Source organism: Jaculus jaculus, chromosome 9 (assembly GCF_020740685.1).
Source record: "Jaculus jaculus isolate mJacJac1 chromosome 9, mJacJac1.mat.Y.cur, whole genome shotgun sequence".
NCBI classification, from domain to species: domain Eukaryota; kingdom Metazoa; phylum Chordata; class Mammalia; order Rodentia; family Dipodidae; genus Jaculus; species Jaculus jaculus.
This window is the reverse complement of record NC_059110.1, coordinates 32110921-32136860: the sequence shown is the minus strand read 5'-3', so window position 1 is coordinate 32136860 and position 25940 is coordinate 32110921. Positions and strand designations below refer to the sequence as shown.

The window sequence follows — 25940 nt, the reverse complement described above, 5'->3', positions numbered from 1 at the left end:
GAAGGACAGACACACAGGTATCATTTTGACAGTATTCTACAGTGAGACCAAATGATTCAAGTAGTGTGTGTGTATGTGTGTGTGTGTGTGGGTGGGTGGGTGTGTGTGTGTGTGTCCGTATTTTGTAGCAGTAAACAGCATAGTTCTACAATACCCAACACTTTCTACAAGCTCAGCCTGCCCTTACTGTGATGATGATATCCACTGGTCTTATAAAAATGAGTCTCAACATTTTATCTTCTACTACACTCAACTCACTATTTCACCAATCAATTCGGCAGCAGAAAGGACTTCAGCAGGGTGTCAAATAAACAAGGATTCTCCTCTTCTGCACTTTATGCTCTAGTGGAGAGAGACACATGATAATAAAGAGTGATTTGCGAATCAGGAAATTGGATGAGAGTAGTTCTATGGGGAAAAACAAAGCAAGAAAAGAGGAGAAAGAAGCCGGACGTGGTGGTGCACGCCTTTAATCCCAGCACTCAGAGGCAGAGGTAGGAGCATCGAGGCCACCCTGAGACTACATAGTGAATTCCAGGTCAGCCTGGACCACAGTGAGACCTTATCTCAAAAAAAACAAAACAAAAATAAATAAAATAAATTTTTAAAAGGAGAAGAAATGTAAGAGAAGAAAAGGGGCACAGAGGGTACAGTTATGCATTTCTTGGCCAGAGAAGAGATATAAATTCAGTGATGGCATGAGATAGAGGAAATTATGGCTTTATCCAAGCAGTTAGCTGGGGGTCTATGAAGAAAGAACGGCATGAACAAGGGTCCTGAGGTGAGAGCGTGTTTGTTGTGCTTTAGAAATGGTGTTGCCAACTGGGAGCAGTGAGTATGAGGAAAACTTGGGTGATAAGAGGGCAGGAGGAAAGAAGAAACCAGTTCAGTTTTTGTGATGCTTTTACCTTCTACACTGAGTAAGCTGAAAAGGTACAAGCGGACTATAAGAAGAGAACTGAACAATCAGACTACTTTTAAGACTCTGATTTCTGTGGAGAACAGTCCTGTGTGATATAACTTCCTGCAATAGAAATGTTCTATAGTCTGTGCAGTCTTACACAGTGGGTGCTGGCTATATGTGACTATTGAATGCTTTAACTATGGCTAGTGTAACAGGCACACAATTTTTTTTTAATTTTTATTAAGATTTTCCATGATTATAAAATATATCCTATGGTAAATCCCTCCCTCCCCACCCCCACACTTTCCCACTTGAAATTCCATTCTCCATCATATTACCTCCCCATTACAATCATTGTAATTACATATATACAATATCAACCTATTAAGTATCCTCCTCCCTTCCTTTCTCCACCCTTTATGTCTCCTTTTCAACTTACTGGCCTCTGCTACTAAGTATTTTCATTCTCACACAGAAGCCCAGTCATCTGTAGCTAGGATCCACATATGAGAGAGAACATGTGGTGCTTGGCTTTCTGGGCCTGGGTTACCTGACTTAGTATAATACTTTCCAGGTCCATCCATTTTTCTGCAAATTTCATAACTTCATTTTTCTTTACCGCTGAGTAGAACTCCATTGTATAAATGTGCCACATCTTCATTATCCACTCATCTGTTGAGGGACATCTAGGCTGGTTCCATTTCCCAGCTATTATAAATTGAGCAGCAATAAACATGGTTGAGCATGTACTTCTAAGGAAATGAGATGAGTCCTTTGGATATATGCCTAGGAGTGCTATAGCTGGGTCATATGGTAGATCAATCTCTAGCTGTTTTAGGAACCTCCACACTGTTTTCCACAATGGCTGGACCAGATTGCATTCCCACCAGCAGTGTAGAAGGGTTCCTTTTTTTCCACATCCCCGCCAACATTTATGATCATTTGTTTTCATGATGGTGGCCAATCTGACAGGAGTGAGATGGAATCTCAGTGTAGTTTTAATCTGCATTTCCCTGATGACTAGTGACGTAGAACATTTTTTTAGATGCTTATATGCCATTTGTATTTCTTCCTTTGAGAACTCTCTATTTAGCTCCATAGCCCATTTTTTGATTGGCTTGTTTGATTCCTTAGGCACACAATTTTTAATTTATATTGATTTACATTGAAATACCCACCTTTCACTGGGATATATTTTATCATTAGGGTAGACGTAGAAGGAAGGCTGATGGTATTTGTACTACATTCTAACTTGGGTACACAGTGCAGGCGGTCAGACTGAAAAAGTATCTGCATTTTTTAATTTAATAGGCCTTTGTTCAACAAGTAGCATGATTCAAGTTCTGTTTTCATTCTGGGAGGGCATTTAAAATCTATTAAACACACTCTTGCCCAAAAGAGGTTTCAGAATAATGCAGGATAGAATATCACAAAGAGGGTAGGGGAAATGGCTCAGCAGTTAAAAGTGCTTTCTTGCAAGCCTGCTGACCCAACTTCAAACTTCGCTAGCACCAATAAAAATCTGGATGAGTCTATAATCCCAGCATTCATATGGCAATGGGAGGCAGAGCACAAAAATAATAAGACACCCTGTCTCAAATAGGGTGGTCGGAGAGGAAAAACACCTCAAGATATTTCTGTGACCACATATACCATGGCATGTGCACACCCATATACACACACACATGCACACACACTCACAAATTAAAAAAAAGAGTATTACAAGGAAATGAGTACTAATTGGTTAAAGATGAAAAGAGATAAAGCTTATGTTTCCAAAAAGCAGTGGCATCTAGATGTGCCCTAAAGGCATCCATAGCAAAGAGAACATCATATACCATAGCAGAACTGTGAGCACAAAGGGATTCCGATGTCTATGAAGGCAGACATGGCAAATAAACCCATATAGGAAATCTGTGGCCAACACCGGCAAGTCTTTGAATTAGTATAGCACATATTTTGTGAATACTGTTCATTAGAAATGATCTGTGGGGGCTGGAGAGATGGCTTAGTGGTTAAGCGCTTGCCTGTGACGCCTAAGGACCCCGGTTCGAGGCTCGGTTCCCCAGGTCCCACGTTAGCCAGATGCACAAGGGGGCGCACGCGTCTGGAGTTCGTTTGCAGAGGCTGGAAGCCCTGGTGCGCCCATTCTCTCTCTCTCCCTCTGTCTTATCTGTCTTTCTCTGTGTCTGTCACTCTCAAATAAATAAATAAAAAAATTAAAAAAAAAAAAGAAATGATCTGTGGGCTATCACGTATAAGATGCCTTTTCCTTTAAAATTCTCTGCTGCCCTTAGCTAGGTGAAAATATGTATCAATTAAAATGCACAGCCAATAATTGGTTTTCAAAAGTAGAGCTGTTAATAGGCATTATAAGATCTGTTCTTTGTATTTTAACAAAATACACGATTCCAGCACAGACTATAATTTCTTAAGTCATGACATTTTCTGATAGTATTAAAATGAAATGAGTGAAATTTATTTATCATTCAATGACTCTGATGTTTTTTCTGAGTAGAAGAAAGGAGGAAGCAATATAGAATAATGTAAAATTAAGGTGGAATTATGGGGGAAAATCACTGGAGAAATAGTATATGTATGTGATTGTTTAACTCTGTGTTTGTCTATACTCTGTGTTTTTCATGAGTAGATTTTGACTTGTAGCTGTTGTTATATGTCAGTATAATACAAATCATACTATTTCTTTGAATATCGAGAGGAAAACTATTAATTAAAACTTATCAATCTAGGGCTGGAGAGATGGCTTAGCGGTTAAGCGCTTGCCTGTGAAGCCTAAGGACCCCGGTTCGAGGCTCGGTTCCCCAGGTCCCATGTTAGCCAGATGCACAAGGGGGCGCATGCATCTGGAGTTCGTTTGCAGTGGCTGGAAGCCCTGGTGCGCCCATTCTCTCTCTCTCCCCCTCCATCTGTCTTTCTCTCTGTGTCTGTCGCTCTCAAAAAAAAAAAAAAAAAAAAAAAAAACTTATCAATCTAACCATTGAAGTTCCTTATTGAAATGCTGATTCTGTTTTTCTCAAATCCACTTTATCTCCAGCTTTAATGAAGCTTCAACTGAATCAGTCCAGGTGAGGTGTTCATCTCTGAGGGAAGATAAGTCATTGGGAATTTGTCAATGTTTCTTAGGTTTAAAGCACAGTGGACTCAATGTGAATGAGGAGAGGAGATCAAAGGAGTCTCCAAAAGTCCCAAACACTTTCAAAATAAAATAGACTTTTGTTCTTCATTCTAGAACCTTATTTTTCCTAGTGCCCTCACATGACAGCAAGTTTAGCAGAAGCAGCCACTTCCTTTGACTCTTGAATAATCCAAAGCCCCCCGCCCACCCTGTGCCCTTGGTGAAATGTAATCATAAATCTTCTCAGCTCTGGGGATAGTGACTTTTTTTTTTTTAAATTTTATTTATTTGAAAGTGACAGACACAGAGAGAAAGACAGATAGAGGGAGAGAGAGAGAATGGGCGCGCCAGGGCTTCCAGCCTCTGCAAACGAACTCCAGACGCGTGCGCCCCCTTGTGCATCTGGCTAACGTGGGACCTGGGGAACCGAGCCTCGAACCGGGGTCCTTAGGCTTCACAGGCAAGCGCTTAACCGCTAAGCCATCTCTCCAGCCCAGATAGTGACTTTTTGACTCCTAAGTAGAACCTAGTAAAAATTTTATAAAAAATTTTTTATAAAAAAAGAATTTTATAAATTCAGAGTCAATTCAGAGTTTCAGTGTTTCTTACTGGTTTCCTTTTACAGAAATAGGGGGAAATACAGCTGCTGTTTTCTTTTCTTTTTTTTTCTTTTCTTTTCTTTTGTGTGTGCGTGTGTGTGTGTGTGTGTGTGTGTGTTTTTCCCAGCTCCCTGTAAAGGTATTTCTTATTGAAACGAAACCCAAGTTTCTTAAATTCCTAGACCACTATCTGCCCATGCAATTCAAGTCTGTTTTCCAAAGACTAAAGTGCCAGAAAATCAAAAGCTGCTTGCCTGACTTGATTTTCTTTAGTAATCTTCCAAGGAGAATTTGTAGCTGGGGGTTGGAAGAGGCAGTAAACTTTACCATATTATGAACTCAGTATATTACAAGTAAAGACCAACATACAAGAGGGAACATGCGGTTTTGGTCTTCCTGAGTTTGAGTCACTGCAATTAATCATATCTATAAAAATGTATATGTTGGGGGATAAATATGAATTAAACCCATAAAGATAGAACCATAAGCAGTAGTGAATATAAAGACACGAGTTGTAAGAGTAGGGAGGAAAAGAAAAACAAAGATGCATGTGATTTGGGGGGAGAAGAATTAAGGGAAAGGAAGAGGAGATAGAGTGACTGGAATCAACAAAAACAAATTGTCAGAATCAGTGAACCTAAATCTGTCTGCCAAAAAAAAATTACTCAACATGGAAAAAGTATTAGAATATGCTTTAACATTAACTATGCAAAGTATCCCAGAATTGTCATGCATAATGTTACAGTATATTTTTTCATTGTTAGTGCTACAGTTTGGATTTTGCTAAGTAGTTATATCTTAAATTATAAAACTGTACTAAACGCATGCACACACACACACACACACACACACGTATATATAACTTGGTGTCGGGCATTGCTAAACATGGTCTGGGACTGTGAGAAAGCTGGCCTGGGCTGTTGGACATGGCCAGGGACCTTGGGCTGTGGGGGTTGCAGCCGGCCTTATCATCCGGAACCCACTCTTGGCACCGTAGCTGGCCCTGCCTTCTTGCGAGATCGTAGTGTGCCTCATCTTCACCCAGAAGAAACCAGACGGCAGGCCTCCCCGCTCTCCCAAAGCACTTGAACATTCCATAGTCTAAGGTTCTGCTGCTCCCCACAGCTGCCCAAGAGACCCTTATGTGGTCGTAAACAGTCTCCCTGCTGCTGTAGCCATCCAATATGTGGCTGAAGTCACACAGCTTTTCCTGCCGCTTCTGTTATCTCCCTTGCAACTTCTCCCTCACAACTTCTGCCTTCCAACACCAGCCAATTAGATAGCAACCCATAAACCTATGTTTCCAATCATCTTATAGTCTGTATGTGCCGTCTCAACGTTTCCCAAGTGGTTATAAACCCACCCCCCTTTGAATAAACGAGACAAAGCACTACTCATCAGACTGTCTTGAGGTGGTTCATTGCCCGTCACACTCATCCTACCCACCCCCCCCAGCTCCTCCTGTGACCAGGGCTTCAGTGGCCAACGACCCCCAGGGATAGCGAGGACCCTCAGCGTGGATCGCTTGCATGATGTACAGGATGCTCCTCTGACTTTCATGTGGAGTTGGGAGCTAGGAAAGTACCTCCTCATCCAAGGGCAGTATCTGGCTCCTTGGCTGGTTCCATGCTCGCTGCTGATAATGGGCTTGGATTTGTTCAGAATTCCTTTATGTGGTCACATTGTAGATGGACTGTTTGCACAGTCTTGGCTTCTTGAGTAATTTCTGTGAAGGACAAAAAAAAAACACACTTTTTTGGTTTCTAGAATCACATAAGATTGAATGAATCTCAACGGGAGTTTAGCCACAGAAAAATATAAAAGGTTATAAAAGAAAGGCAATCTACTATCATGTTAAATTCTGGAATATGTTAAGGGAAAACTTGAACCTGTCATTCATTGCCTATGATCAGAAAAGATACTTCTTAAAGCTTGGTTTACCCACCGGAAATGAAGTGGTTTCAACTGTGCCAACCTCATGCTTTATACCCCAAACCTCTGTGGACAGTGCTTGGCACCTACTAAGCATTCAGAGGCTAGTCACGAGGTGAGAATTACTCCCTGAATTCATCTCACTCCATCTTCTCATCTGTAAGTAATTTCTGTCTAAATATGAATTCAATTCTCAAAGGGTTTGATGCTTATTTTGATAATACCCCCTCCAGGTTTGTGTCATTTTCAGTGGAGAATGACCTTAATTCCTTGGAAAATAGTAGAAGAAGGAGTTCACCTTCATGAAGTAGGCTTGGATCTTATAAAATTCCTTTTCCAATTTGGGTTGACTTTTAAATGCAATGAAGTTGATGAGTTTGTGATCCTTAATTACTTTGTCCGTAGCTCACAGATTACATGGAAACTCAGCTCCGACTGGCACAAAAGACACTTGGGCATTGACAAAAAGATTGACAAAAAGCTGGAAATACATGTTAAAATTTTATTCCCTACCAAAGAAGTGAGATCAGAAACTTCTAGAAGTATCTGCACATCTGTGTTCACTGAAGCATTATTCACAAGATAAACTACCAACTTAACTATCAGTGGGTAAATAAAAATATTGTGAGCTGTTTATCAAACAACATACAACAAATTTTAATTTATTCTAATACTAGAATTTTTATTATAATATATTTTACAACAGATCATCCTAGTGTTACAATATCCTTTTTCACAGTTGAATGGAATTCTAATAATAATATGGTTCTAATACATATTAGAGGATTATTCAGCCTTATTGGACATTTTCTGTCATTTACAACAACATACCTGAATTTAGAAGACATTAAATGAAATGGTTAGAGGCAAGTAACATGAAATTTCTCATATGTTTTTCTAAATGGTAAGTAGTAATAGGATAGAAACTAGGCGACAACAGGGCTGAAGAGATGGGTGAAAAGTTAAGTGTGCTTCCCATATGAGGACCTGAAACGGGCCTGAGACTACCTGAGTTTGAATCTCTGGAATCCATGGAAACAGTCAGACTTGACCATGCAAGTCTGTCTCACCTCCTCTGTGAGAGTTGGAACTGGGGAACCACAGTCTTCCAAATCAGTAAAGACTCCATTGCAAAGTAGAAACAGGCAGGTGAGTGACGGAGAGGGCACCCAGTGGTCTTCTCCAGCCACAGCAGAAGAGCCCATGGGGCACTATAGGACAAGCATATACAGGTGCACACATTATACTTGTCTCACATGTGAAGGAAGGGAGGAAGAAAGAAAGGGAGAAAGAGAGGGAGGGAAAGAGGAAAGAGGGAAAAGGAAAGAAGAAAGGGAGTGTGGAGAGGAAAGAAGGAAGGAAGGAATGCAAAGAAAGAAAATGGAAGGAGAAAGAAGAAGTGGAAGACAGGGGAAGGGAAGGAAAGAAGGGAAGGGAGAAGAAAGGAAAGGAAAGATGTTACAATGAGATAGACAGGAAGTAGATGAAGAGGTGGAGGTCAAGGGCAAAATATATTGTGAATAACTATAGAGTTCTGAAGTACAACATGAAAACTGTAGTTAATAATATTTTAGGGCTGGAGAGATGGCTTAGCGGTTTAGCGCTTGCCTGTGAAGCCTAAGGACCCCAGTTCGAGGCTCGGTTCCCCAGGTCCCACGTTAGCCAGATGCACAAGGGGGCGCACGCATCTGGAGTTCGTTTGCAGAGGCTGGAAGCCCTGGCACGCCCATTCTCTCTCTCTCCCTCTATCTGTCTTTCTCTCTGTGTCTGTCGCTCTCAAATAAAAATAAATAAATAAAAAATTTTAAAAAATAAAAAAATGAGTTCTTTCTTAAAAAAAAATAATATTTTCCATGTACTTGAAATTTATTAAGTATATAGTGTCTAAGTGCTCATGTCACTGAACAAAACAACAAAAAAGTGCCTAAGCAGAATGGTGGATAACTTGAAATAATCATTTTACTGGGTATATCAAAATCACATTGCATGCCTGAAATTATGTAATAAAATGTTAATTGTTTTGTTAATTTTTATGTTAAATTTTTTGTTCCATTTGTCATGGTCATTTAAGAGGCTATGTTTTCTTTATTAAATCATCAGGATTTTTAAACTTTCAAAGCACTTCAAATGTGACTATGACTTATGCACATCTATTAAAACCTGAATGCAGCGTTTTGCTAATATTTAAGCTCAGGGGTGGAATGCTTGACTAACAGGCTCAAAGTCTTGAATTCAATCCCAGAATGATGCTTAAAAGCAAGATCAGAGACAGGTTTTATAGGTATGCCATCAGATCATGAGCTTAGGCCCCTACCAGTCTCTCCAGATTAAATATTTCTGTTGATTTGATGAGATGATAGGAGCAGACACTTGTGAGCAGAGCATCCCGCTGCCTCAGAGATTCCCACTGAATATAGTGTGAGGAAAATAAAACATTCATTTAAAAACAAGAACATGTTATTATTAGTGTTTCTTTAATTTTTTTTTCTTTGGTTTGAGTGTATGCATGCATGCACACATGCATGTCAGAGTCCCTTGCCACTGAAAACATCTGTCAGATTTTTCTTTTGAGTGTCTGGAAAATTGAACCCAGGCTGGCAGGCTTTGCAAATAAGCACCTTTAACTGATGAGTCTCCCCAACCCCTGGCATTTCTTTTATAATTCTGTTCTAATGCATAATATAATAATATTCAGCCTTAAAAGATGGGGAAGTTGGCCATGGTGGTGCACACCTTTAATCACAGCACGTGGGAGGCAGAGGTAGGAGGATTGCCGTGAATCTGAGGCCAGTCTAAGACTACATAGTGAGTTCTAGGATTGCCGTGAATCTGAGGCCAGTCTAAGACTACATAGTGAGTTCTAGGTCAACCTGGGCGAGAGAGAGAGAGGGAGAGACAGAGAGAGAGAGAGGGAGAGAGAGGGGTGGGGGGGAGAGAGAAAGAGGTTGGTCCTGCCACTCATCTATGTGCACCATTATGCTTTATTTAGCTTTGCTTTGAGACAACATCTCACTATGAAGCCCAGGCCGGCCTCAAACTTAACTACAATTTCAGCTTAGGTAGAAAAGAAATTATTTTGAGACAGTATTTCTCAAGGTGGTATGTATTGTGTATTTTGTTTCACTAAAGACATTGTTTTAATTATCTCAAGTGGCATTTATTTATATAAATTACTGGCCATTAAGAACAACAGCAGCATTTTCCAAAGGAAAAGCCATGACTAGACTCAGAAGGAGTGCCTCCTACAAGCAAAGTCTCTGTCTAACCTCAACCCTATTTTCCCATTGAACTAGGAAGGTCTTAATTCCTTCTATCCATCATGTGCTTTCCCTGTTCCCCTGAAGGCTCCCTACTTGCCCATGCAATCACAGTTCTTCTGTTGCCCAGGCTCTCCCCACCTCCCCTGGGCTCCCCTGCAGTCCACTTCAAAGCGGATCCTAGTGACTCAGTTAAATTATTACCCCCAGGTGCTGGCTCACCTTCCTTCTTGCTGGGGTTTACCTTCCTTTAGCTTTGAGTCCTGGGGGAAGCCCAGCGAAGTTGGAGGAAGATCAAAGTAGCAGTGCTAAATTTGGAGACTTAGAGGTGGAGTTGAGCCCCAAGCCCCATCTTTTGCCCTTCACCCCTCTTCTATTCTGCCTCACAACCTCCCCACACCCTCTGACCCTCTGCCCTCCTTGCCCTAACCAAAAGACAGAGTGGGTCCTGTGGCTAAACCATATGCTGTGCAGTTAGATGTTCTCTATTTTCACCCTGTTTGATGTCTACTTAATGTTCTAACATAAATATAGAAGACAGATGACTTTTGATTCAGTATTTTTGAGCACCCACTTCTGTTCTATGGAAGGCACTGTGGTTGATTGAACATCTTGATGAGTAGGAGAAAACCCGTCCCCACAACAACAACAAGACACCTTTTTAAATCCGTCAGCATGTTATTCCATGCATTTTCTAGAAAATCTTTAAAATGTATATCCTATAGTTTACTTTTTTGAGTTCTTTGTAGATTCTAGATATTACGCCTTAGTCAGTGCATAGCTGTCAAAATTTTTCTCCCATTCTATGGGTGATCAATTGGCTCTGCTTTTGGTATGTGTGTCTGTGCAAAAGCTTTTGAGCTTCATGAGATCCCATTGGTTGAGAGATTTTTTAGTTTCCTGGGCTACTAAACTATTGTTCAGGAAGTCCTTCCCCACACCTATATCACAGCCCCATGGGAAGTACCAGCAACCCCATTGAGGATGGCCCCCTGCAGAATAGGGGAGGGAGGAGGGAAAGATGTATTCATTCAAAATATTTTTATTTATTTGTTTATTTATTTATTTATTTATTTATTTATTTGAGAGCGACAGACACAGAGAGAAAGACAGATAGAGGGAGAGAGAGAGAATGGGCGCGCCAGGGCTTCCAGCCTCTGCAAACGAACTCCAGACGCGTGCGCCCCCTTGTGCATCTGGCTAACGTGGGACCTGGGGAACCTAGCCTCGAACCGGGGTCCTTAGGCTTCATAGGCAAGCGCTTAACCGCTAAGCCATCTCTCCAGCCCAAAATATTTTTTCTTAAATATTTTTTATTTATATTTATTTATTTGAGAGAGGGAAAGAGGCAGAGGTGTGGAGAGAGAGAGAATGGGTGTGCCAGGGCTTCCAACCACTGCAAATGAACTCCAGATGCATGCGCCCCCTTGTGCATCTGGCTTACATGGGTTCTGGAGATTCGAACCGAGGTCCTTTGGTTTTGCAGGCAAACGCCTTAACCACTAAGCCATCTCTCCAGCCCCCAAAATATTTTCTTAATAAAAATAATAAAATTAAGAATAAAAATACATAGCCTATTTAACTTTTTAAAAACTAAGCTGCTTTATGCAACTATTAGATACACTTTGGCATATTTTTTAATGGTTTGAATGGTACTGAATATATTTGCGTCCTGATATATACACTTGAATATTCACTTGGGTGTATGCATGTGTATATAGCTTGTGTTTCTATTAATATATATGTAGGTGCATGTGCGTACACATATGTGGAGAGCAGGGGATAACCTCAGATGTTGATCATCAAGTGCTATACACCTTTTTTAAGACAGGGTCTCTCATGGTTCTGGCAGTTGCCATGCAGGTTAGACTGTATAACAAGCCCTAGGGATCTACCTTCCTAACACTGGAATTTAAAGTCTGCCTCCTCATGCTGACTTTGTGTGTGTGTTTGTACGTGTATGTGTGTGTGTGTGTGTGTGTGTGTGTGTGTGTGTGTGTGTAGTATCTATGGCATAGTGTGTGTGGTGTATGTGCTGATGCAGCATCCCGTGAAAACAAAAGAAATATATCAGGTGTCCTGTCCATAGCTCATCTTGTGTTTTTCTTGAGAGCCAGTCTTACTGTTTCAGGGTCCTTTTCTCAAGTTCTTATGATTCTTTTGTGTCTGCTCCTAATAGGACTGGGATTAGAGGTGTGCATGGCCGCACCCAGCCATTTAAGGGTGTGCTGGAGGAATTGAACTTGGGTGGCCTGTTCTTTGGCCCTCTCAGGCCCTTATGCTTGCAAAGGAAGTACACTTAACCACTAAACCATCTGGCCTTTTTAAAAAACTATCTCCCCGCCCCCTGAATATGCACTTTTCTATTCTCTTTTTAAGCTCAATACAATGACTGATCCACCATTGAGTTGAAAATTACTTGTATAATATCATATCACAGGGTATTTAATAGTTTACGTAATTATTTCCTCATTTAGAGATATTTCGGTTCATTTCAGAATTTCCCGTGTTATAAATAATTCATTCTGTATTTGTGCACAAATCTTCTCATATTCCTTATTTTCTTAGAATTAACTTCTAGAAATGCAATTCCATGTCAAATATAAAGTCTATTTTAAAGCCAGAGAGCTATCCACCAACCTTGTACAATTTTAAAATCAAGGCAAACAGAACATAGGAATTCTTGCCCATGCATCTCAGCATTTTAAAAGCTATAATTCTGTTAAGTTAGACTGGTTTATATTTTTTAAATTTTTTAGATTTTAGCTTATTTTTGAAATGTAGTAGACATACAGAAAAGCCTGCATCTCATAAATGTGCAAGTTTTTATGACTTTTCCATAAAACACCATGTAACTAGCACCGTGAGACACCTGCACACATGCCCTGCTCCCTCAATCATCCTTCATGCACCCTTCTTAGTAGTAGTCCTGAATCCTCTTTCCTAACTTTTAACATCATAATGTTACCTGATTTTGTAAATAGGATTTTGTGCAATATTTTTAAAAATTTGTTTCTTATATATTTTCAAGCAGAGAAGAAAGATGGAAGGGGAAGGAGAGAGAGACAGACAGAGATAGAGAAAGAGAGAGGTACTTCAGGGCTTCTTGAAACTGTAAACAAACTTCAGACACATGTGCCACTTTGTGCATCTGGCACTACGTGGGTATTGGAGAACTGAACCCAGACTGCCATGCATTGCAAGCAAGTACTTTTAACCACTAGGCTATCTCTCCAGCACCCTAATGTTCATATCTGAAGTCTTGTTGCAAAAACCATATAATTCCTGCAAGGGATTGTGTGTTCATTGTACTCTCCATTGGCTCCTTCTCAGTGGCCCTATTGATGAGGGTGATCTCATCAAGGTGATCAGTATTCTAATAGTCTTTCTTCTCTGAATGAGCTAGTGAGCTTCACCTGTTCCAAGCTCAACTTTCCAACCACTAGCTTGCCAAAACCATTAAGAACCACACACCCATAACCACACACTCACACTGTTTAAAATCATGCTTCTTAGCTGATGGTCGGTATTACTGGGCTTCTTGCTAGATTTCCACTGGTTCTCATCATGGCCCTGATGAGGCTAGAGGAACACTCTAAGCAGAAAGGCCACACCTGTTTTCCACTCATGTGAAAAAGCCAACTTTGAGAGATTAGCAAATGAAGGGTTTCGGTTGGTACCCTTAAGTGTGACAAAAACCCTATTTGTTACTATGAAAGAAGAGAATCAGAATCAAAAAATATGAAGGGCTGGCTGGAAGTATGTCAGAAAATTACCAACCCTCAATGATGTCCTTAATCCTGCTTGGTAATGATTCTAGGTTTAAAAAATTAACAACAAACAACAGCAACAAAAAGACCGTCCTTTCCATTTCTGAGATAGTAATTATTTTAAACCTTTCCACCTTCAATTTGTTACACTGTATTCCCTCCATATCCCCAGACTTGAAAGAAGTGCCTCCTGCTATAGAGATTTAAGCTATGACTGGGTTGGCTTAGTTTCCTGTCTTATCAGTTCTCCACAAACATCTTTCTCTGGCTCTTTGAGGTATTCTGACATGATCTGCCTCATTTTATCAGAGGCCAATCATCTCCACTTGTTCAGAATCATTTCAGAGTTGACAAATGCCTTTTGTTGCTACTATGCTTATTAAATTTATTTCCTTATTAATTATGAACTTTACTGTATGAACAAAAATTGTGTGCTGGTCAGATTCCCCATAGGTTATAATTCCCTTATAAAAGGATAAAATTCCCCTTGCATTCCTTCTGTCATCCCCCATTCCACTGAGCGCCCTCTTCACGAGGGTACTGGTATCCACTGTGAGGTCACGAAAGCATCTGTCAGTCCTTGTGGGTTGGGAGCCATTAGTGCCTCAGGATACTCCTTGCCACCCTGTGGCTTTTACAGTCTTTCTATCCCATCTTCCCCAGTGTTCCTTGAGTATTGAAAGATGTGGTGTAAGTCTAACTTAGTGTTGAGCTCTCCGCAGCCTCTGAATTCCTGTTTTGAGGAGTTTTGGGTGTCATCTGTGTCTTCTGCCGTCCCCCTGGTGCTGGTTGCCAGGCTTCAGTGGCAGCAGTACTTATGTTTAAATTGCCATTTCCTCTTTAATGTCTGGGCATTGGCAGATGTGATAGAAGTGGCTCATCTTGTATTGATGGATCTTGGTTCTCCCCAGATTTTGTTGTCACTTGTTTCAAAAAAAAAAAAAAAAAAAAAAAAAAGGATTCTCCAACCAAGGGAAGCTTGGATTGACGGTGAGAAGTGTAGTTATCTAAGATACTGTTTGGTGTCTATGACCATCACATCCATAGGATTCTGACTTGATTCTCAGTACCAGGTATGTGTTCTCTCTCACTGAATGGGCCTCTTATCAAATCATAGAGCTGTTGATTTCCCTCATAACCTGTGTGCCACTATTGAACAGATGTGTACATCTTGTCTGGCTGGTTGATTCCATAGCTGGCAGGATCCCCTGCTTGTCCATGCTGTGCATGGCTATTATCCCCCAACAGCTTACAGAGCACTTCCCAGCACTACGAGTGCTAGCCAGCAAGGAGCTGGCCTCCTTATTTCCTGTGTGAGCTCTCAGAGTCTTACGTCTTTAGCAATAGGGTCTTACTATTTATCTCTGATCAGTAATCAAGTGCATTGGTAATAGCTTGCATGGGGGACTGGATAACCTCATAGGTCTCCTTGACCAATAGCTCACTACAGGATATAACCCAGTTCTGGTAGTGAGATTTACCAGCCAGGGCCCATGGTTTCAGGATTAAGCTTTCTCTACCCTCTCCAGGGCCCTTCTGCCAGAGCAATCCTCTTCCTCCTTCTTAAGGGTCATCTCTTTTGGTTTGCTATCCAGGAGGAAGTTTTCTAAGGCACTGACTTATGTTGTGATTAATATAAATAACTTTTTTCTTTATTTTGATTTTTATTTATTAGAGGGAAATTGAGAATGGGCATGCCAGGGCCTCTAGCCACTGAAAACAAACTCCAGTCACATGCGCTACCACAGGCATGTGGCTTACATGTGTTTGGGGGAGTCAAACCTAGGTCCTTAGACTTCACAGGCAAACACGTTAACCACTAAAGCATCTCTCCATCCCCAAATAACTTTTTTATGTTGATCTAGTGAATTCATTTTGGTTCTTCTGTTTTCATGCTGTCTCTGCTTTTAAAAGAATTTTCTAGCTTTCATGAAACTATACCCTCCTGGTTTTCCTACTATATTTTGACTCTTTGCTGACACCTCTGTGCATTTTTTTCTTTATGCCTATTCTTTAGTAAGGGCTTCCCAGGGTCTTTTGTCTTTAATGAATGCCCTCCTCTGTACCCACAGCTTGAGCAGTGTTTATCTCTCTTGTAAGAGACATAGGAAAGTCCACAGAATTTATATACAAAACAACTAACAAAAATCAATCAGAAAAGGATAATTCATGATGGAATCATACACCATATGTAAGTAAATGTTTCAATTTTTTAAAGCCCCCTAGCAGCCTGAAAAATGCTCATGATGTATTATGAGGGACTAATAAATCTCAAGTATCTGTGTACAGCCTGAATCTCTCTCCAGGGCTTCCTATTGGTGACCAGGTATGTCTACTTGCTTGTATCTAAGACACCATGAATTCTACATAGCCAAAACTGAATCCATGCATCTGCAGAAGCTCTCATCTTCCTCTTCCTACGTCAGTGAAGAGTTCATTCTCCATCATTAAACTCTGGGTGCTTCTTTCTTCATGCTCTGTCTTCACATTTAATCTGTCATTATTTTGTAGATAAATCCATCTCCTAATAATGTCTAGAATCCATTGACTTTATTGCCCTCTGAAAATAGAGTCTCAACATCTGGTTTACTCTTCTAATGACTTTTCTACATGCTGGCCAAAATTATTTGTATGAAATAAAATTTAATTGAATAACTTTCCTGCTTAAGCCATGAAAGAGGGGTAGTCTGTGCTACTAATGCAGTTTTCTTAGCCAGGCAACCATCTCTGCCCCTTAGATTCTGCATGTTTTCTGCTACATTCTATGATTGGACTTTGTATATGTTGCCACTTCTGTCTTTGTCTAGCTCCCATTTACATTGCATATGTTCTCCAAGAGCCTTTCTCTGCTCTGATGAAGAATCTGCTCCACACCATTATTCTTGCTCTCACTATAGAAACCTTAGAAAACTATATTGTAATTGTCTTTTCATTATTTCTGTCTTCACTAGACTTTGAACTTCTTATTCCTTACTGTAGTAATCAATGATGTCAAAAGATACTTAACGCTAGAGACAGCATGAGTAGATCCAGTAGAAAGAAGACACAGCCCCTTGCTGTAGCAATCTCTTTAATTAATTGTATTTTATTAATTACAAACATACTTACTATGGATACATCGTGTGTTGGTATCACCCTTTCCCTTGTTCCTGTCCCCATTCTGCTGGGGTCCCACCTCAGTGGGGTATCAGGTTTTCCCCATGGGGTTGTGGGTTATGCATTGTAGGAGCAGCAGTCAGTTATCAGGGAAGGCAGTGCCTCTGGACATGATGTCCCAATTTGTGGCTCTTACAATCTTTGTCACATGTCTCCACCTGGGTCCCTCCTTTCCATACTATGGCTTAAGAAATTCTGCAGAGAATTGCTATAATACTAGTAGAGCTCCCCACATTGGTTTTCTACCTCTAAGAAGTTGCTGCCCACTATTGACTGATGTTCAGATGATTTTAGAGCCATTATTTATTATATTTCTTGTTTAGGTTTCTTTAGTTGCTTTGGGTGAAAAGGTAAATCAGCTCCTTGTTACACCATTTTGGGTCAAGGTGAAAGTTAGCTCATGTGCTTATCCAATTGAGGTAGGTGGCATTACAAGTCAGGTTTGAGTTGCTGTTGATCCATTCCTTGGATAATAGTAATGAAGGGAGATCAGAAGCTAATATTTCCTGGCCTTTATTTTATGATGGGTTTTCTAAATAAATAAATCATTTCATCCTCACTTTTATTCTTATTACTATGGTTATCACATTTGAGGTGGCTGTCATCATTATGGACTTTTTATGACATGTTTTCATTTTAATATATAATAAAAGGACTAGTATATTTCAGCTTGAGAGCAGCCAGAAATCATTTAAAATGGATTTACTCAGTTTATAGATGGAGCGCATGAAGGCCAGAGAGCTGAAGTAGTTTGGCCAACATCTCAAGAGTTTGAAGGGGGTCCACAGCTAGACTTTCACTCCATGGCTCACACTTCAGTTCCCTTTCCACTTTTTCTGTGAGCTATGTGGCACCTAGCCAGGAAAAAGAAAGACGTCTTTGGGAAGGTACAAGGTCAGGAGGCTGGAGGCAAGAAAATCTGGACAGTACTGTCTATGGTGTCTCAGATGAAACAGGGAAAGAGAGCCTGGGTTATGATGACATGAATAAAAAGAAAGAAAAGAGGCTAAATGTCCTGACAAGTTCATAGAACTGATGATGAGTGGTTAATGTACTTAGTAGTCAGGACATGCTATGGAATGTTGAGTGGATGAGGGTATGGGCAAATCTAATACACATATATCTCCATCTGCCTTCTATTTATATATACAGCTGTGACAACATCATACCTATTGTGTATTCATAAAAGGCATATTAAAAGTAAACCATAAAATAATAATTGATGGCTAGAGAGATGGATTCATGGTTAAGGCACTTGCCTGTAAAGCTTAAGGACCCATGTTCTACTCTCTAGATCCCACATAAGCCAGACACATAAGGTGACACAGTGCTTAGGGTCACATATGCACACAAGATGGCACAGGTGTCTGGAGTTTGATTGGAGTGGCTGGAGGCCCTGTCACTCCAATTCTTCCCCTCCCCCCTCCCTCTCTCTGATACAAAAACATGAATACTACTAGTATTAATAATTTAAAAATATTTGACCTTTTAATCTTTATAACAAACTTGTTGGATACTGTCTCCACTAATCTAAGTACAATACAATTATAATATAATACATAATAATATATAATGTAATATAATACAATATATAGATGGTTAAAGGCACTTACTTTCAAAACTTTAAACCCAGGGATAGATTCCCCAGTACCTAACTAAAGCCAGCTGCACAATGTAACACATGCATCTGACGCTCATTCATAGCAGCTAGAGGTCCTGGCATGCCCATACTTATTCTCATTCTCTCCTCTCCTCTATCTCTTAGCAAATACATAAAATATTTTTAAGATGTATAGATAGAATGGCTAAATATTTGCAGGAGCTGAATTGGGACATGAAACAAGCTTCTTGAATTAAATCTAGGTTTTTCCATAATGAACTCCTTTAATTACTCAGAGTATAGAGAATATTTCTGAGTTTTCTGATCTAACTTTGAATTCTGGCATGTTGATGCTCATTGTAGGAAGTGCGTGGTGCTCCTGCTCAAAGGTCACACATCCCACACCCTCCCTCCCCAGTTTCAAGATTTAGTTGCATTAGGTTCTGCTGACATCTAGCATGTTGATGCTCATTGTAGGAAGTGCATGGAGCTCCTGCTCAAAGGTCACGCGCCCCTCACCCTCTCTCCCAAGTTTCCAGATTTAGTTGCACTTAGCTTCTGCTTCCCTGGGCTTGGCAGCGAACACCCTGGTGCTTAAAGACTTAGTGCGTTCTAGCATTAATTTGGCTTGTGGTCTTTCTTTAGCAGCTGAACGGGGGGTGGGTGGGTGCTATGCATTCCGAACCTACATACTACCTAGTAGAATCTGCAAAGTGGAGCCTCCCTTCCCACTGGAATGCATGCATATGTTTCTGTTGGGAGCTGCCCCTTCTGCCAGCCTCTGAGCCACAGCTCACATTTTTCACCCAGGGAATGTGACAGCTGTGGCTGATCCTGGGGCTTTGTGATGCACATGCTAGACTCTGAGACGTCCTGCAAATCTCATGTCCCTACAGTGCCCAGCTCAGCACCTCGCATATACTAATTGCCCAAAAATATGCATGGCTAATGTAAGCTATTTTTTGACATTATTTTGTGGCTTTTTTGGTATAACATTGAACATTGGTGACAATAGCGAAAATGATTGGGACAAAAGAAATATTTTACCCAAAATTGTACTTCATTTATAATTTTCATTCTTTAAACTTTCCTGAAATGTTAGTAAACATGCTATACTTACAGACATACTTTATAAGAACATATATAAAGTATGAAACTGAAATGTATATACTCAAGGTACTTCAAATGTGCAGAATGGAAAACCCAATATAAAAAAATAATATGAAATCTGAAACATAAATGCAAAGATTTTCCAGTATGCATGTATGATGTGTACATTCATGTGTGTGCGTTGAGGCATGTATGCTCCTATATGGGAATCAGGGAAGAATTTTGGTCCTTGCCTTCTATCGTGTTTGAGGCAGGTTGGGTCTCTTCTTTACCCTTCATCCTCCATGAGTTAATTTTCCTGTTTCCATTTCCGGCCCCACCAGATATGCTGGGATTCCAGAAAGCAGCCATAGCTTCCCTCTTTTTACGGTGGCCCTGGGGATTTGAAATCAGGAACTCAGGCTTATGTGGTAAGCACTTTTTCCACTGAGCCATTTCCTCAGTCTTAAACTGGATATTTTGTTCGTCACGCATACTCTATATTTCAGACAGATCACCTGGGAAATAGAGCTACTGTAACTAAGCACAGTCTATAAACAAGGGAAAACAAATACATATAAAGGAATCAAATGATATGCTGCAGGCTGGGGATGTAGCTCAGTGGTTCAACTCTGACTTACACAAACAAAGCCCTGCATTTAGACCCAGAACTGCAACAACAATAAAAGATAAGTACATTTCATAAAGTTTACATTTTTGGCATTTACAGGATAGAATACTATATATTTATTTGAAATGTACTTCCACGATAGAGAAACAGTTCACATGGGTTCAATAACTTCTGAAGTAATAAGGATTTATTGACATGACTTTCAAGTCATTTTCTTGATACGTATAGATAGAATGATGTAACACTCTTCATTCTTCCTCATGTCTCCAGTGTTCAAATGTCTACTCACATCCACTCATAGGATGCAGAATAGCCTTGCTCTCTTATTTTGGATGGACTTAGGCAGATATGTTTTATTATTCTTTTAGTAAATTCCTTAATTTTTTTGGTAATTCTGGGTATGATTACAGAGAATAGTCTCTTTGTGGCCTTACAAATGACTAAGTGACACCCACAGGGCGAGATGCCCCTTAGCACTGTGTTTACTTATACTGAACGCTGAGCCATGTGTCAGCCAGCTCCATGCTCTGTGACATAAGGGACGTCCTTTCCCAAACACTGTCGCCCTTACAGGATGATGTTTTCCCATTGAGTTCCTTCAGATCTATTCAATATTCATTTTCTGCCCAGTATCCTTATCCTTCACAAGATGTCAATGATCTTACTAGGACACTGTATCAGTTGTTTTTTCATTGCTGAGATAAAATGTATGGCCAGAAGCAGCTTAGGAAAGAAGAGGTGTTTTGTTGTTGTTGTTTTACTTTTTGTTAACTTACAGATTCAAGAGGTTTCATCAGGATAGGGAAGACATGGCAAGCATGAGCAGGGAACCTCCTACGTCATGTCTTCATGTCATGAGGAAAGAAGTAGCAAGAGCCAGTAAGGCTGTACTATTACACATCAGGTTCCAACACCAGGACACACTTCCTCCTCCAGTAAGGCTCCCACCACCTTGCCAGACAGTGCCACCATCTAAGGATAGGTATTCAAACACAGAAGCCTATGAGAGATATTTTATATCTTGTCTGTTCATTGCCCCTGGGCCTCTATGATGTGCTGGGTGGCAACCATCTGTTCATGTGTATGGGTTATGACTCATCTTCCTAACCAAACTATGAACTCTTGTAAGAAATGTATTACAAAACTTGGCTTCCCCTAACTCTCAGAAAAAAAAAAAGTAAATTTCAGATAAGTATATTTACATCAATGAGGTGCTTTCATCCTGTATAAAATAGTTATGAAATGGAAGACAATATGCAGATATTCCATAAATGCTATGTTTTCCTCTGTGTATTCTCATCTTCATGGGGAAAAAAAATCCAATAAATGAAAGCATCATAAATTGTTCAACTTAAAAGGATTTCTGTACATTTATAAAGGAATACAGTCCAGTCCAACAATAGAGGCAGCCATCACATCATAAGTAGTTTCAATCTCTTTATGTAGGACACACATTATGAATTCTTCCTTTTATATCTCTGGTATATAGCATAGTGCCTTATACATGGATGGCTTTAAATACTATGTGAATGAATAAATGAAATGCTCTGTACTGAAAACTGATGACTTTATTTTTTTTAAATAATTTATTGTGTTATTTTTGTTCACTTACTTGTTTTTTTTTAATTTTTTATTTATTTATTTGAGAGCGATAGACACAGAGAGAAAGACAGATAGAGGGAAAGAGAGAGAATGGGCACGCCAGGGCCTCCAGCCTCTGCAAACGAACTCCAGACGCGTGTGCCCCCTTGTACATCTGGCTAATGTGGGACCTGGGGAACCGAGCCTCGAACCGGGGTCCTTAGGCTTCACAGGCAAGCGTTTAACTGCTAAGCCATCTCTCCAGCCCGACTTTATTTTTTATATACTACTTTTTCATGGAGACCCATTTAGTAAGTATGAAAATGGGAATAGTGTCCATGTAAAATATGAGCATTATATTTTTGAGGTGATTTTCTACAAAGGGAAAGTTTAGGGATATATCTGGGCAAATGACCCTTCACAGGAAATTGCTAATGAAGTCTGTGATTCCTGTCTTTAGAACATCAACAAAAATTTCCCACAATTCATTAAGGAAACTTTACCATTAATTTAAGACACATTCTCATCTCTTCATATGATTGCTGAGACAATAAACACCCATCCAGCATCCTTGTGGCCAGGGCTGATAGCACACGAATAAGCATTCCAGGAAAGACTTGCAGTATGGGTGCAAGGCTACCCACGTAAAATATTTCCTGTCCAAATTATTACCGTGTGCAATTATTATAAATAACGTATTTGCATACAACTTACAATTATAGAAGTATCATTATAAATAAACATCAGTCTTCATTCCATTTTCCTTGTTATGGTGAGCAGAGGGCTATTTTCTTGATTTTATTCATGAGAAAGTTGAGATGGTGTGGAATCAAAGACAAATACTTACTTAGGAAAACATGGACAGCCTTCCAGGCAGACCATTCTTCCTGCATGCCCACGTGGACTGGTAAGATAGAAGCCTCATGGGAGGTTCTTGATATGTTTTTTGCTTTTAACAATATTAGAAGAAGTGATGACCTTGATGACCTTGTTGACCTTGAGCAGCTTTCACACTTATGCAAGCCCTCCCCACAACCCCCTGCAAAATCAACTTTGCCAAACTTGTGGCATGCCTGAAAGTGAATGTAAGCTGAAGAGCTGTCTCTGGGGTATGGCTGTGTTTGAGCTATGCACAGATTACTGCAGTTTGCTAGTCCTGGAAGGAGCCCTGGGGAATATGACAAGCAGCAGTCTCAGCTCTCCTCACAGTGTTTAGTCTCAGAGAAGCAGGCCCTGCAGCAGTTACAAGATAGCTACTCGAGGTATGCAGAACTGCTATGTATCAGCTTTTATCTGGCTCAAGATTCTTCTCATTTACTACTGTTTATACAGCCTGTCCATCAAGTCTGGTTTCTCCACAAAAAGATGTGGGCAGATTCCCCATCTCTCCATTTGCTTTGTTCTTAGATGGTACCTCTTCTCCAATGAAGACAGAGCTAGCTGCAGCTCAGTCATCCAAGAGACAGATCAGAATGTCATACTCATGCATTCAGTAGAATTGTTCCTTAGAGCCATCATTGCTCTTCCTACCACAGGCTGATTATAATTGTACCTGGAGTCATTTGCCAGTGCAAATATCATTCAAACTAGCTTAACTCTTCTATCCAAAGTTTTGCGTAGAACTCAGGAAGAAAGGTAGTCAGACTGCCAGCACATTCATCCAAGCCTGCCAGGAAATCTCAATAAATCAAGTAGCATCTCATTCGGGATAAGGTTTAATATGCTGAGCTTGTGGCAAGCCACAATGTTTTGAATTGGTTCCATATGCCCACAATTGGGTTACAGTGTATTTTATCTAGGCTTCTCAAGAGTAGCCTAGATATTCTTCATTGTTATCTGTGTACTTTGGTTACCCCTCTGTGGGCACCCCAAAGTTCTTCCTCACTTCAAGGTGACATGGAAAATAATGGAAGTCCAAAGCCCTGAATTTTGAGATGTGTATAGATTTCAGTAAGGAGTGGAATTAGAGTCATATTTATTGATCATTTTGCTAAAAACCAGGTTTGATCAAACAGCTTTAAAATATGTTTCACATATAAGAACATCCACATTCTTGAGATGTGAACTACATATGGGATAGCTTGACCAGAACAAAGTTACAGGGAGCCACAAGTGTTCCTAGTGTTCTTAACATCATAGACAGGGAAGTGAATTTGGGAGGAGGGGGTCTTGTCAGCCCATATTGCCTCTGTGGCAACAAAAGAGTTCCCTATTTCTCATTGTAATGGGGTTTTAAAAGCATTACATATCTACAAAGTACGTTTTGCCTATTATTTTGTAGAGAAAATATGATGTCATTTTAGTACTAATCCTTTTCACTTTGAAAGGAAAGATGACTCTGTTCTTAATTTTCACCTATTTCTTTTCTATCATATTACAAACTGATAAGAGTAGAGATAAATCTTGGTACTTGTTCCCTACTTATGCATAATATTCATATCTTTTTATATTCCCTTTGACCCTAAATATAAGCAACAGAGATACCAATGAACATCCCTGTGAACTTTTCTGAGGAAAATATACTGTCCTGAATGTAGAAGTTAGCATTTTCATGAATGCACTACAATTTTAATTTTAATATATATTTATGAATTTAGAAACATGTTGTATTTTTATCAAAAACACTTTGGGTAATTTGTAAATCTGTATAAGTATGAAGTGAGTACATTATTCAAAGGATTACTTTTGATTTAGCATTATGTTCTATATATTTATTCACACTAATATTTTGTAAACCTATCTAATTTTATAACCACTCTGTAATACTCCCTTGTGCTTATATGTCTCAAATTGTCATAGATACATGTCTAGGTGATCATTGAAATTGATTTTAATTCTTTACTCTTAAAAACAAATAGTGTTATGGAACATTTTTTCCGAGCTTAAAACAGAAAGAAATTTAAGGACTTAGTACCTCATATTTATTCAGTATTTATTATGCTACATAAGTATTAGCAAGTTTTTAAAATATGAGAACATGTGTGCTTAATGGAAAACATTTTGTGAAACTAAACATTTCAAACATCTCAATGACACAATAATAAAAATACACAATTGTTAAGTATCCTTTTAACTGTGACTAGCTCTCTTGTTGCTTCCCTGCCAAATACCTTTGGACTTGTCCTGGCTACTTGGAGGTTCTAGGCCTTCCTGAATTCTGTTGTGTGTATGCTATCTAAAGTGAAGTCATCAAGACTGGGGCCTCTTGTCTAAGTTTTGCTTTCTCTGCCTGCCACTTTACCCACTGCCTAACTGTTCAGCATCCCAGGGAGGCCTTGTGTCTGCAGAAGTCTTAGCATTGATTCTTGGTCTTTTCTGTGGGGCAGAAGTGCATGATGGGATGATAAAATGTTAGGACAGGGAAGACAAGGGCAGATGCTAAGAGGCAGGAGGGTTTTATAGGTAATAAATGATTAGGTGGTTTGCAAAGAGAAGGAGAGATTTCTAGAAGGGTGAACTCAGCTGTTGAAGTCCAAAGTATCAGCATTTATGCCAAATGCATAAATATGTGCCAATACTTCAAAATGCACTAAAGGAAAATTGAAAACTGGCATTCCTATCATTAGTAAGCTAAACACATTTTCAACTTTACTAGTTACTGCATCATTTATTTCCAAACTGGCTACACCAGTCAACATTACCAACAGAAGTGTGACATTGACCTTATTGGATTTAATATTGTCTGCCAGTGTGATAGATCCTATGCAAAATTTCTCTGTTGTTGATTATCAGGACAGTGATTGCCTGGACACAACATTTTTATAATGCTTGGTTTTTAAAATGAGTCTGATTGTATAGGAAATACATTGTTAACACAAAAGCACCAAAGGAGAGGATTAAAATTAATTCAGAACCCACCACACACATACATATAATTTTTGTACTCAATTTTATTAAGACATATATGTGTGTGTTCAGTTTAACACACACACACACCACCACCACCACCACCACACAACCACAGTCAAAATAGTCAACTTACCCATCAGCCCTGAAATTTTACTCATGTTCTTAGTCATTTATCCTTGTTTCCCCAACCGCAGACCTCTATGCATAATTAGTCAGTCTTCTATGCTATAGGTATATAGTAATTTTTTTTTGCTCATCAGTATTACATAGGGTACTAAAGTCACAGTTTGCCTATATAGTCACCAGTTGACAGACATGCATGGTGTTTCCAGCTATTTAATTGATTAAGCACTTAGTACTTCCTAAAGAAAAACATGCACGCATCTACATTTTCTCTAATGCAAAACCTTTAGACCAGAATAGTCCTCATGATCGC

The 25940-nt window shown here is 39.7% G+C and overlaps 1 protein-coding gene across 5 annotated transcripts in view; it reads left to right on the top strand.

Moving 5' to 3' along the window:
* Eya4 (EYA transcriptional coactivator and phosphatase 4) overlaps nucleotides 1-25940 on the top strand; it is a 280436-nt gene that overhangs the window by 156671 nt on the left and 97825 nt on the right. The gene's annotated exons all lie outside the window — the stretch shown is intronic.